The 11,322-nt window shown below is 36.4% G+C and overlaps 1 long non-coding RNA gene across 1 annotated transcript; it reads right to left on the bottom strand.

The window, feature by feature from the left end:
* Positions 1-183: 183 nt before the first annotated feature.
* Positions 184-5,010, bottom strand: LOC104093084 (uncharacterized). The gene is made up of 2 exons (XR_011410205.1): positions 4,761-5,010; positions 184-609 (listed from the first exon to the last, which is right to left on the bottom strand). It is a non-coding gene; the product is annotated as an uncharacterized lncRNA (long non-coding RNA).
* Between the last annotated feature and the right edge of the window lie 6,312 nt (positions 5,011-11,322).

Here is an 11,322-nt window from a genome sequence, read left to right as displayed (position 1 = left end):
TGCAGCCTTAACCTGTATTTTTGCTAGAGTCTGTTTTCACAGCTTGAACCAGTAACCTCCTGATCACATGGCAACAACTTTACCAGCTACGCCAAGGCTCACCTCATATACTAAATGTTAAATTTCCACGTCAGGTCAGAACAACCGAAAACAAGAACGATAAACCAAGCGAATTTGGAAGCGTTGAAGGGGCGAAAGGATCATTTTAATAAGCTGTGCAGAATGCTATGCAGTCATACCAAATCTTGTGAGTACAACATAAAATTACAATGAAAACAAGAACTGGATATCGAGATTGGCTCCAAGTGATTTCTCTAAAACCTTGTCTTACCTTCTTTATTATGTTCCGAACTGGCTCAACGATACTTCGTGCCTCAAACTGTTCCACATGTGACACTAGGTAACAGTGGTGTAAATGCAATATAATTACGCGGCAAAACCACTTGAACATCATATGAAGAAATGTCAACATCTTTTAGGAAGCTGGTACCAGCCCATCCTGTTCCAAGCACCACTACTCTCTTCTTCTCTGATACTGATTGATTCTCTTCGACAACTTGTTTTCTGCTCTCTACGTTCGATTCTGCATATACCAACAGACCTCTCGTACTGTAACAACCAGCAGAAAAGTATAAGTAGCAAAATCCTCTATCAAATATGGGAGAAAAAAACACGACATTTGATTCACTAAACATCAATGCTTTCACTGAATTCGGACTCTGATTATGTATAATTTAGTAGGTCGGAACTGTTAATAAGCATTTGCCCCCACTGTGAATTCTATAAACATAACTCACTTCATACAAATTAAGAGGAATATATGTTAGGATCGGAAAATCGGTTAGTGCGGAATTTAGCCAAGCAAAGTTATAATGACAATAACAAAGATAATGCAAGTTGATAATATCGCCAATTAAAGTAGATAAAGAAGACATCAATTTAACGTGGTTCGATCAGTTTGACCTACGTCCACAAGCGACAATTTTACTGTACCAATAAGAGTACAAAAGAGAGTACAAAATTAGAGTAAACACTCTAATTAATCCCAAATACCCTAAGAGAATAGCATCACAAGATCACTCCAAAGAAAGGGTTCACACAAATGCTTCTCAATACTTAACTATCATACAAAACGCTCTTAATAAAGAAGGAAAGGAAGAAACAAGAAATGAAGACTCAAGTCTTGTTGGTGTATTTAAAATAAACTAATGTCTTTTTCTTTTATAGGCAAAAGAGTCTTGGCCTCTTAGTTGTAAAAGAAAAGATACAACTTGTGTAAATAATATCCACCACACAATGCAATATTTTTAGGTCCCAAAAAATATTGTCAATAAAGTCTACACTTTGCAAATATGCTTATGCTTATGTGAGGTGGACTCTATTAGCCAAAATAATGGTCATATTACAAATCTCCACCTTAGCCTAATTTTGACTAATATAGTAAATTTGCTCCATCCTCTTCGCAAAAGCCCGAATGGGCATATGTCAAAATTTAATGCCATCAAAATCAGACAAGTTGTCTGATACCGAAACTGTAGTAGGGCCTATAACAATGGATCCCAATAAAGTATATAACGAACCAGATCTGTGTGCTTTCATGATCACAAGAGCACCATGAGAAACTTTCAGAACTCCACCTTCACCTGCGTACTTGCACCCAAGAGATTCTAGAGTGCCCAACGAGATGAGATTTTTCTTTAAGTCAGGAACATGTCTAACATCGGTGAGAATTCTCACCACACCATCGTGCATTTTGATTCGGACTGTACATTTTCCAAAAACTTTGCAGGCAGCATTGTTGCCCATCAAGATAACTCCACCTCCAATAGATTCGTATGTGGTAAATAAATTCCGATTGGGACACATATGATAAGAACAGCCCAAATCTAAAATTCACTCATTGTTAGAATTGAAACTATTATTAGTTGCTAAAAAAACAGTTCCCTCAGTCTCATCAACAGCTACACTTGCTTCGGCAATGTCAGTATTTTTGTGCTCATTTTTCCTTTCCTTATGCTTTTCTTTATTTTTCAGCTTATAGCATTCGGAGATAATGTGACCTTTCTTATGACAATAGCGACACTCTAAATTATTGTATCTGGATATGGAGTCGGATTTGCCCATAACAAACAAGCCAACTTCCGCTTGAGTTCCACTAGCTTCCCAAGTAATATCACTATTTATCTGTTCTTTTGATTTTAAGATAGATTTAATATCCTTATAAGAGATATTATCATTTGCATAAAGTATAGTATCTCTTATATGCTTAAAAGATGGGGGTAGAGAACAAAGCAGTAACACGGCTTGATCCTCATCTTTAATTTCAGCATCTATATTACTCAAATCCATAAGAATGGAATCAAAGGTGTCAAGATGAGAGAGCATAGAGGTACTTTCACTCATACAAATTGTATAAAGTTTCTGCTTCAGGTAAAGTCTATTTTCCACCGTCCTCTTCATATATAAAGTTTTCAATTTTTTTCACATGTCTTTGGCTGTGGTTTCTACAGAAACTTCACGTAAAACCTCATTTGAGAGATTTAAAATGATATTTGATTTTCCCCTTTTGTCTATGACGGCAAACTTCTCGTCCGTTATTTTATCCGACTTTTTCTCCTTTTCTTGCAACGCCAAGTCTAAGCCATCATGAACTAGGATAGCTTCCATCTTTAATTGTCACATTTCGAAGTTTGCACTTCGATCAAATTTCTCAACATAAGTCTTTGTTAAAATCATATTGGCTACTGAAACAAACCCGGTTAGATCCGGCTCTGATATCAATTTGTTAGGATCGGAAAATCGGATAGTCCGGAATTTAGCCAAGCAATGTTATAATGACAATAACAAAAGAAATGCAAGTTGATAATAACGGCAATTAAAGTAGATAAAGAAGACATCATTTTAACGTCGTTTGGTCAGTGTAACCTACGTCCACAAGCGGAGATGAGCAATTTCACTATACCAATAAAAGTACAAAAGAGAGTACAAAATTAGAGTAAATACTCTAATTAATCCCAAATACCCTAAGAGAATAACCTCACAAAATCACTCCAAAGAAAGGGTTCACACAAGTGCTTCCCAACACTTAACTCTCATACAAAACACTCTTAATAAAGGAGGAAAGGAAGAAACAAAAAATGAAGTCTCAAGTCTTGTTGGGGTATTTAAAATTTACTAATATCCTTTCCTTTTATAGGCAAAAAAGTCTTGCCTCTTAGTGGTAAAAGAAAAGATACAACTTAAATAATATTCATCACACAATGCAATATTTTTGGGTCCGAGAGAATATTGTTAACAAAATCTACACTTTGTAAATATGTTTATGGTTATGTGAAATGTACTCTATTAGCCAAAATAATGCCATCTTACAACATATCTAAAACTACAAGATGTATGAAACCCAAAAGAACATCTTAATCAAGAGACCGAAGTATTCAAAGTCAAACTTCTTAAAAGATATCGCTATTTGTCAAGCATGAATCGTTAGAAACTCTGCTCCCACTTTTGAATCCATTGGACATAGTTTCCATTCATCAAATTTATTTGAGCTATATTCCATAAAAATTAAAAAGAATGATCTCCAAAAGTTTACACTATTATATACAACTCAACAGTGTTTAGACCAACATTTGAAATCTTAGCAACAAATGATCAACTGCACGCATTCAACTATTGTGGTCATACAAAAACATGATTGCCTGTAATGTAATCATTTGTTCAACTTTCTTTATTGGTCAAACGGGATAAAACGTATATGGACTAATACACAAACACAGCTTAACAAAAATAATGTCTACCGATGTACAGCTATACTAAATAATCACTCAAATTTACATTAAGATTTCAAAAGATCTCATTTTTAAAGGAAATATTGTCAAAAAATACTCATCATACTCTGTTATTTGTCTATTTCTTTGGATACTTAACGTGAAAATAAGTGTCATTTTCCTTTCATTACCTTTGTTGGGCCTAAGAGTATACTCATCATTACGCTCAGATGCAGGGGCGGAGGAATCAGGTCATACCTCTGGTCCCAAACCTCAATCTGGCCGCTTGCCTTCCATGACAAACTTCAATGCAAGGTAGAAAAAGAGGACAAATATGTTCAATTGTCAATAGAAATTCACAAGTTCTCCTTCACTACAAAATCAAGAACCCAAAAAGAAGAGAAGAAGAAAAACACAAACAACACGTTTTGAGTTTGAGCCGTGGGTATGAAAAAATCTTTGGTAGGGAGCGTTTTCCCCGAATGGGACTATACGCAGTGCGAATCCGAATATAGTCGGGCTCCAATGTTGGTACCGGACATCGGGTGGGAAACTAAAAAAAAAACATATTCAGTATATTCCCACAAGTGGGGTATGGGGAGAATAGTGTATACGCAGACTTTAATCTTACCTTACGAAGGTAGAGATGTTGTTTCCGATAAACCCTCGGTTCAAGAAAAGCATAATCATAACAGTTTAGATAAGGAAATACAACAAGGAGAATTCATGGAAAGAGAAGCAATAACCACAACTAGAAAAAAAAGATAACCGAAGCAAATGAAACAGAAAAAAGAAAAATGAAAATCAAATATAAAGAATCTAGCAAAAGCAATATCATCACACGTTGACACAATTCACACCTTACTAAAGGTTTAACAAAACAACAACATTGAGTGTCAAATAAACAAAGAATTAAGTGAAAAATCACCAAGCAAATTTGAAATTCACAAATTTGGGATGAAAATGAAGTGATGATCAAGCAGAATACATAACCTGACAGGAGAGAGAAGCAGAAGTCTAGAGTAAGAAGAATGGCTGCTAAGAGCTCTGGTTAGATATGTAAAACCACTCATTTTCTTTAATTCAGCTTCTTCTTTTTTGCACCTCTGATCAAATTTGTTTCAAGATTGACACCTTCTCAGTATTGTTAGTGTAAAGTGAATATCAGAATATAGGCTTTAACTGAGTTGTCTGAAACGGTTACAAGTCTCTCTTTTACTCTTGTTTACAAATAGCATGTCAACTCTTTTTGGTCCAAACCTTAGGATTTGAAAATTGGTTTATTCAAGTCTTCTTCTTTTTATATGAAGTCTTCTTCGTTTATCCTAGTTTACATGTGACACATCTTAGTGCTTGCTTGGTACGAGGATAAGGGATAATTAATTTCGGGATTAAATTTGAGATGAGTGTATCCCACGTTTGATTGGGATAAAATTATAGTATAACTAATCTCGAGATTAGTTATTTCGGGATTGTAGTATTTTTTAATACCTATGGGAGGGTGGGATAACTAATCTCGGAATAATTAATCATGGGATAACTTACTTCCCAACCAAACGATCCCTTAGAGTTAAAAAAAATGAAAACTTTGTTATTAAATATGATACGATAATTGTGTGGCTATAAAAATTATTATTAAGAATAAAATAGTAATATAAAGTTAAATTATTTTTAAGTTCAAAAGGTAATTATTATTTTTAGAACAAATTAAAAAGAATAAGTTCATATAAATTGAAACGAAGTGAATAGTTGAGTAGCATACTTATGTATCTGACAAAGTCCATGTAATTAGAACCTATTACTATATAGGTCCATCTGAGTTCATTACTTTTAACTTGAACAGTAGAAGATCATAGTTAGTTTGAACTTGATGGACTTTAATCCTAAATTATTTTAGATTTTTTATCTTAAAAAATGACCTAAGTAATAAATGGATTCATTTATTTGTTTTTTTTTTTCATTTTTGTCCCACTATGAAATTCCCATCACTATTCATTTTGTCATTATAATTTTTGTAATAAAGATAGCTGTGAATTTACTATACATTTTGTAATTTCTCGCCTATTTCTTATATAATTAGACTTTTACTATGGTATTGGTAATTATATTGAAAAATTATCAAATTTGTATAATTGTAATGTTTCTCTCGCTTTCCTAGTTTTCTTTCTCACGTCAAGTATGACTTTGTAAAAAGGAAACAATTAATCCGAATATTGTGCAGACATAATTTATATCTACTTGATGTAGACCTTTTTTTAAATTTATACATTTTTCAACTTAAAACAATAGTTAATTTTTCTTTTAAATTAATGCTTTGAATTTATGAAATTTCTTTTATTTATATTTTTTTTTTTAAATCTTTTTTTTTGAATTCTAGGTGTTAGGACGATTTTTGTGAAAAGTTTGTTATAAGAAAGTTTCTTATGTTCTTTCCTAACATCTTCTTTTACCCTATTTTTGGGAATTTTCTTTGAGTAAATGATCACGCCCAACTATGCCTTATAAAAAAAAATTAGCGGTCGTTGCGAATATATTCCGGCTAATAAGTCCGGAGTCGAATCCCACAGGGAATTAACCTATCAAACACAGCTACTAGACTCGCACAAATTCACGCAATCAATCTTCAGAAATATTTAAGTAACAATTTATATTTTTATTAACTAAATATTACGTAATAAAAATATAATAATTAATAACTAACTACGAACGGGTTGTAAACAAGAATTGAAATGATCTAAGGTTGTGATTTCCTCTATTGTCGGAATCTTTTTCGCTACGTTTTCTATAAATTTGCCTAAGTCTTCTCTATCGACCATGAGCACTCTAACTGTCGTAACTCTCTTCCGAGTAATTATCATAATTTACGAGATATATTCTCCCGAATTACGCTAGCTGCCATTAAGTACAGCTCACTCAGATCGCACCAAGATTTCGTTATCCCTAATCCCACCTTTAAACCTCCGTATTGATCGCGCATATACGTTTAAGAGTGATGTTGTTCAACAACTACCTAAATATGCACTCTTTTCCGAGTAATACATACTAAATAGGCACAGCTAATTGAGGGCCCTTCAATCAACCACAAGAATAATATAGTTGAACAAATAGAGAAAATACTACGGCAAATTTATATTAACGTAACAAGAAAATCATCCTTCAATAGGTTCCATCAAAACCTTAGAGTATGAATTTAGCTACTCATGATCAAAGTAACAATATCCAAAGTATGTTGCATAATTAAAGTACAAGATAAAGATAAAGTGATGTAAAAATTATTGTCTCTAACTCCCGACGGTTGTTCTATGAGCTATCCTTGCCTCCGGTTGCAAAAGTCCTTCCAAGTGGAGTTTTTAGGTCTATTTATATGTGTAGGAAAAGACCTAAACGTGTAGGCCGAGTCCTAGTCAAACCCGGAAACGAATTATGTCTTCAAAACTCGGATTGGACCTGGCCCCAGTCCTGGCGTCGCCAGCCTAATGCCTGGTTCTACTTGGCCTTTGTCTTGCGTCGCCAGCCTAACGCCAGCTTCAAGCCTAGCCTTTGCTTTGCAACGCCAGCCTAATGCCAGCTTCAAGCCTGGCGTCGTCAGGTTCTCTCATTCACTGCTCTCGTGCACGCTTTCGACTTGTATGTCTCATTTTTCTTCTACTTTCATCTCCAATTCACCTACACATAAAATGGACCCTATTACATGCAAATAAGGTGTACTTTATCATAAAGCGTGTAAAAATGCAAGGCGAATAATGTGCTAAACCATGAATTATAGCCACACATCAATACCCCACACTTAAATATTGCTCGTCCTCGAGCAATCAAACTACACTCATAGACACAACCTATTAAGCAATTCCCTTAACTCATTATACCAAGAATCTTTAAAATAGTTTAAGCACAAAGGTGTGACATCCTTGCCTCAAGATTCGACTCACAAATACCATGCCTTATTCATAATTTACTTACTTACTCTACATGGAAGTCAACAACATTACCTTTCCTTTATGAATCAAGTGCCCTCGCCCAATCAAAGAGCTTAGTTCCACACACAATAAATTTTAAGAACATAGGAACTCCAGATAGACAAAATTTACTCACTCTCAGGAATAACATTCATATGCCACAAATGATGCACCATAGGCTTGCCCGTAGTGTAATACTCTACTAATCGAGTTCATTCAATCTAAGATCAAGTAGGACTTTCATTGGTTATAATGTAGGTTGCGGGTCGGGTATGATACATTTGGATATGAGTGACTACACCTCCCTTAAATATTTTAATACATATACTTTAATACACAACCCATACTTATGTCAAACCCAACATTTCACCTTTACATCAATTTATATTACCCCATATTTCTGTAAGCACACGTATATCACTAGCCACCATCATCAATACTTATTTTTCATACAATATACTATTGTCATTCATTTTTTTTTCTTTTTTTTTTCAAGTGGCTTCAATTGACAACTCTTAATGCACCTTTCTCCTTATTTCAATTGTTCCACTCAAAAGCTACCCCACCACCCCACACTTTGACTTTTTCATAATTCTTCACAATTCAAGTGCTCATGAGAAGTAACAAGGTTCAAATATATGAACGATTAAAATAAAGGGGTACGACTTGTAATGTGGTTACCAAAGAAATAGGATTATAGGCTCAACGAGGTTAACTACGATACATAATATTTAGGTGGGTAAACTTTATATATTTGGCTTAACAAAGAAACGCTTATATCACTTCCTAGACTAAACAATACTACTATTTCGCTTCGCACTCACACGGGGTAAGTTGTAGACATCAAATGCAATGCAAATAATACATACAAAACCTCACACAGACATGGCACACAATTCACTCAGGATTGGTTTTATCGCGACACTCAAGTCAAACTAATTAAGCAAAATTAAGAATCTATGATTTCAGGTACTTATACTAGAGTCAAAAACCGAGCCTAAGCGTCACAACCATAGTACTAACTATTCTCAAGGCATAAAAAACCTAAGAGATATTGCTACACTCTAAGGCATAGCTCCATGATTCTTACTCCTAAAAATTAAACCTAACTATACCCGGTTCAACTAAAAACCCTTGGAAAAGAACCGCGGCCCAAAGAAAAACCAAGGGAGAATTACTACACTACCTACAAAAAAAAATATTTTTGGTATTTTCTTTAGACTTACTTCCCTCAAGAAAACTGTCTAGAAGATCCATCGTCGGGAAGACTCCAATTTTTCTGGGTCTATTTTTTTTCTATTTTTCTAACTAACACTAAATAACTAAAACACATAGCCAAATAAATTACTAAACTAATACTAAAACACATACTAAAACAAAGCAAACAAATACTAAATAACTAAAATTAGCATGTACAAGTCCCCACCCCACACTTAGATCATGCATTGTCCTCAGTGCATGTAAAAAATGACAAAACACGAAAAATGAGTAGGGTGTAAAGAAACTCCCTTATCAAGCAGCATCTTCATCCTCTAACGCTCTCCACTCTTCATCATGTTCGTGGATATCTGCTTCCGGGTGTACATGTTTAGGCCTACAGCGCCTATACCAATTCTTAGTATGCGGTGGTATGATGTTGATGCCAAACTCCCGTTGGCCTTGTGGTTCTTGACGCATGGCTGCTATAGCTGCCACAGCTTATACTCTACTTAGATTGGAGGTAGTTTCTCCCCCTTTTTCTCTTTTTTGGAAGAGGTGCGGAGGTCGCCTTTGCTTTAGCTGGGGCAGTTGAAGTAGCCTTTCCTTTGCCTGTGTCTTTTCTGGGAGGCATCTTTGTTCTTGGCGTCGCCTGGCCCAGTACCTGGCGTTACCCAGGAGTTGCCAGCCTTACATGGCTTAACCCAGGCGTCGTCAGCCTAAGGCCTGGTGGACCTGGCGTTAGCCAAGCGTCTAGAGCCCTAATGCCAGCTTTGCTTGGCTTTATCCTGGCGTCGCCTGCCCCAGCGCCTGGTGTACGTCAGGTGACGCTGAAACCCTGCTCGACTTGCCCAAACTCACCTGCAAACTTGTTAGTACCTAAAAACAAAAAGAAAAATTCTCACTACACTAAAAATCAACTACGAATTGGGTTGCCTCCCAACGAGCGCCTGATTTAATGTCGCAGCGTGACGCAGATAATTGCACTTAAGGCTCGCTTAACCTTGGTGGCTCGAGCAAAGGAGTCACTGACACTACTTTCGCATCTTTCATGCCCAAATAATGTTTTAACATGTGCCCATTGACTCTAAACTTGCGAGAGTCATTTGATGCAGCAATCTCTATGGCTCCGGTTGGGTGAATCTCTACCACACTAAATGGTCCCAACCATCGTGACTTTAACTTACCCGGAAATAACCTCAACCTTGAGTTGTATAGCAATACCTTATCTCCGGGTTTAAAACTCCACTCAAGAATATTTTTATCGTGCATTATTTTCATTCTCTCCTTGTATAATCTTGTGCTCTCAAAAGCGTGGTAACAAAATTCATCAAGCTCGTGCAGCTCTATGACTCTACTTGTGTCCGCAGCTTCTATATCGAGATTCAACTGCCGCAGTGCCCATAAAACTCTATAATCCAACCCCACTGGTAGGTGAGATACCTTCCCAAATACCAATTTATACGGCGACATACCAATCGGAGTTTTGAAAGCGGTACGATAGGCCCAGAGTGCATCATCTAACTTTCTTGCCCAATCCGTTCTTGTAGCATTCACAGTCTTTGTCAAAACACTCTTTATCTCTCTGTTCAGCACTTCTACTTGCCCACTCGTTTGTGGATAATATGGGGAGGCAACTTTGTGACGTACACCATACTTTTCTAATAGCTTTGTGAAAGCTCGATTACAGAAGTGAGTGCCTCTGTCACTGATTATCGCCCTTGGAGTGCCAAATCATGTGAATATATTATTTCTCAAAAAGCCAATTACCCCCTTAGCATCATTTGTCGGGAGCGCTGTAGCCTCCACCCATTTCGACACGTAGTCCACAGCTACGAGTATGCATTTGTTGCCATATGAGCTGACGAAGGGCCCCATGAAATCGATTCCCCACACGTCAAACACTTCTACCTCTTGAATTGGGTTCATAGGCATCTCATGTCGGCGGGAAATATTCCCAGTTCGTTGGCATTCGTCACAACCTTTCACCCATAAGTGTGCATCTTTGAACATTGTCATCCAGTAGAAGCCCGATTTCAGCACCTTCGCAACGGTCCTTACTCCCCTGAAGTGGCCACCATATGGTGATGCATGACAAGCCTGCAAAATACAAGATTGGTCTATCTCGGGGATACATCTCTATATCATGTTATCAACACAAATCCTGAACAGGTAAGGCTCATCCCAATAATACATATGACAATCATGAAAGAACTTTTTCTTTTGAACAGAGGAAAGATCATAGGGGACAATACCACTTGCCAGGTAGTTTGCAAAGTCTGCATACCATGGCGCCTCCTCCAATGTCACTGCTAGCAATTGTTCATCTAGGAATGTCTCTATTATATCTTCTACCTCGACTTTCTTTTCAGCTCCCTCCAACCTTGAAAGGTGGTCTGCCA

This window comes from Nicotiana tomentosiformis, chromosome 8 (genome assembly GCF_000390325.3).
Source record: "Nicotiana tomentosiformis chromosome 8, ASM39032v3, whole genome shotgun sequence".
In the NCBI taxonomy this organism is placed as follows: domain Eukaryota; kingdom Viridiplantae; phylum Streptophyta; class Magnoliopsida; order Solanales; family Solanaceae; genus Nicotiana; species Nicotiana tomentosiformis.
The sequence above is the reverse complement of the archived record's forward strand: the minus strand, read 5'-3'. Positions and strand labels throughout refer to the sequence as shown.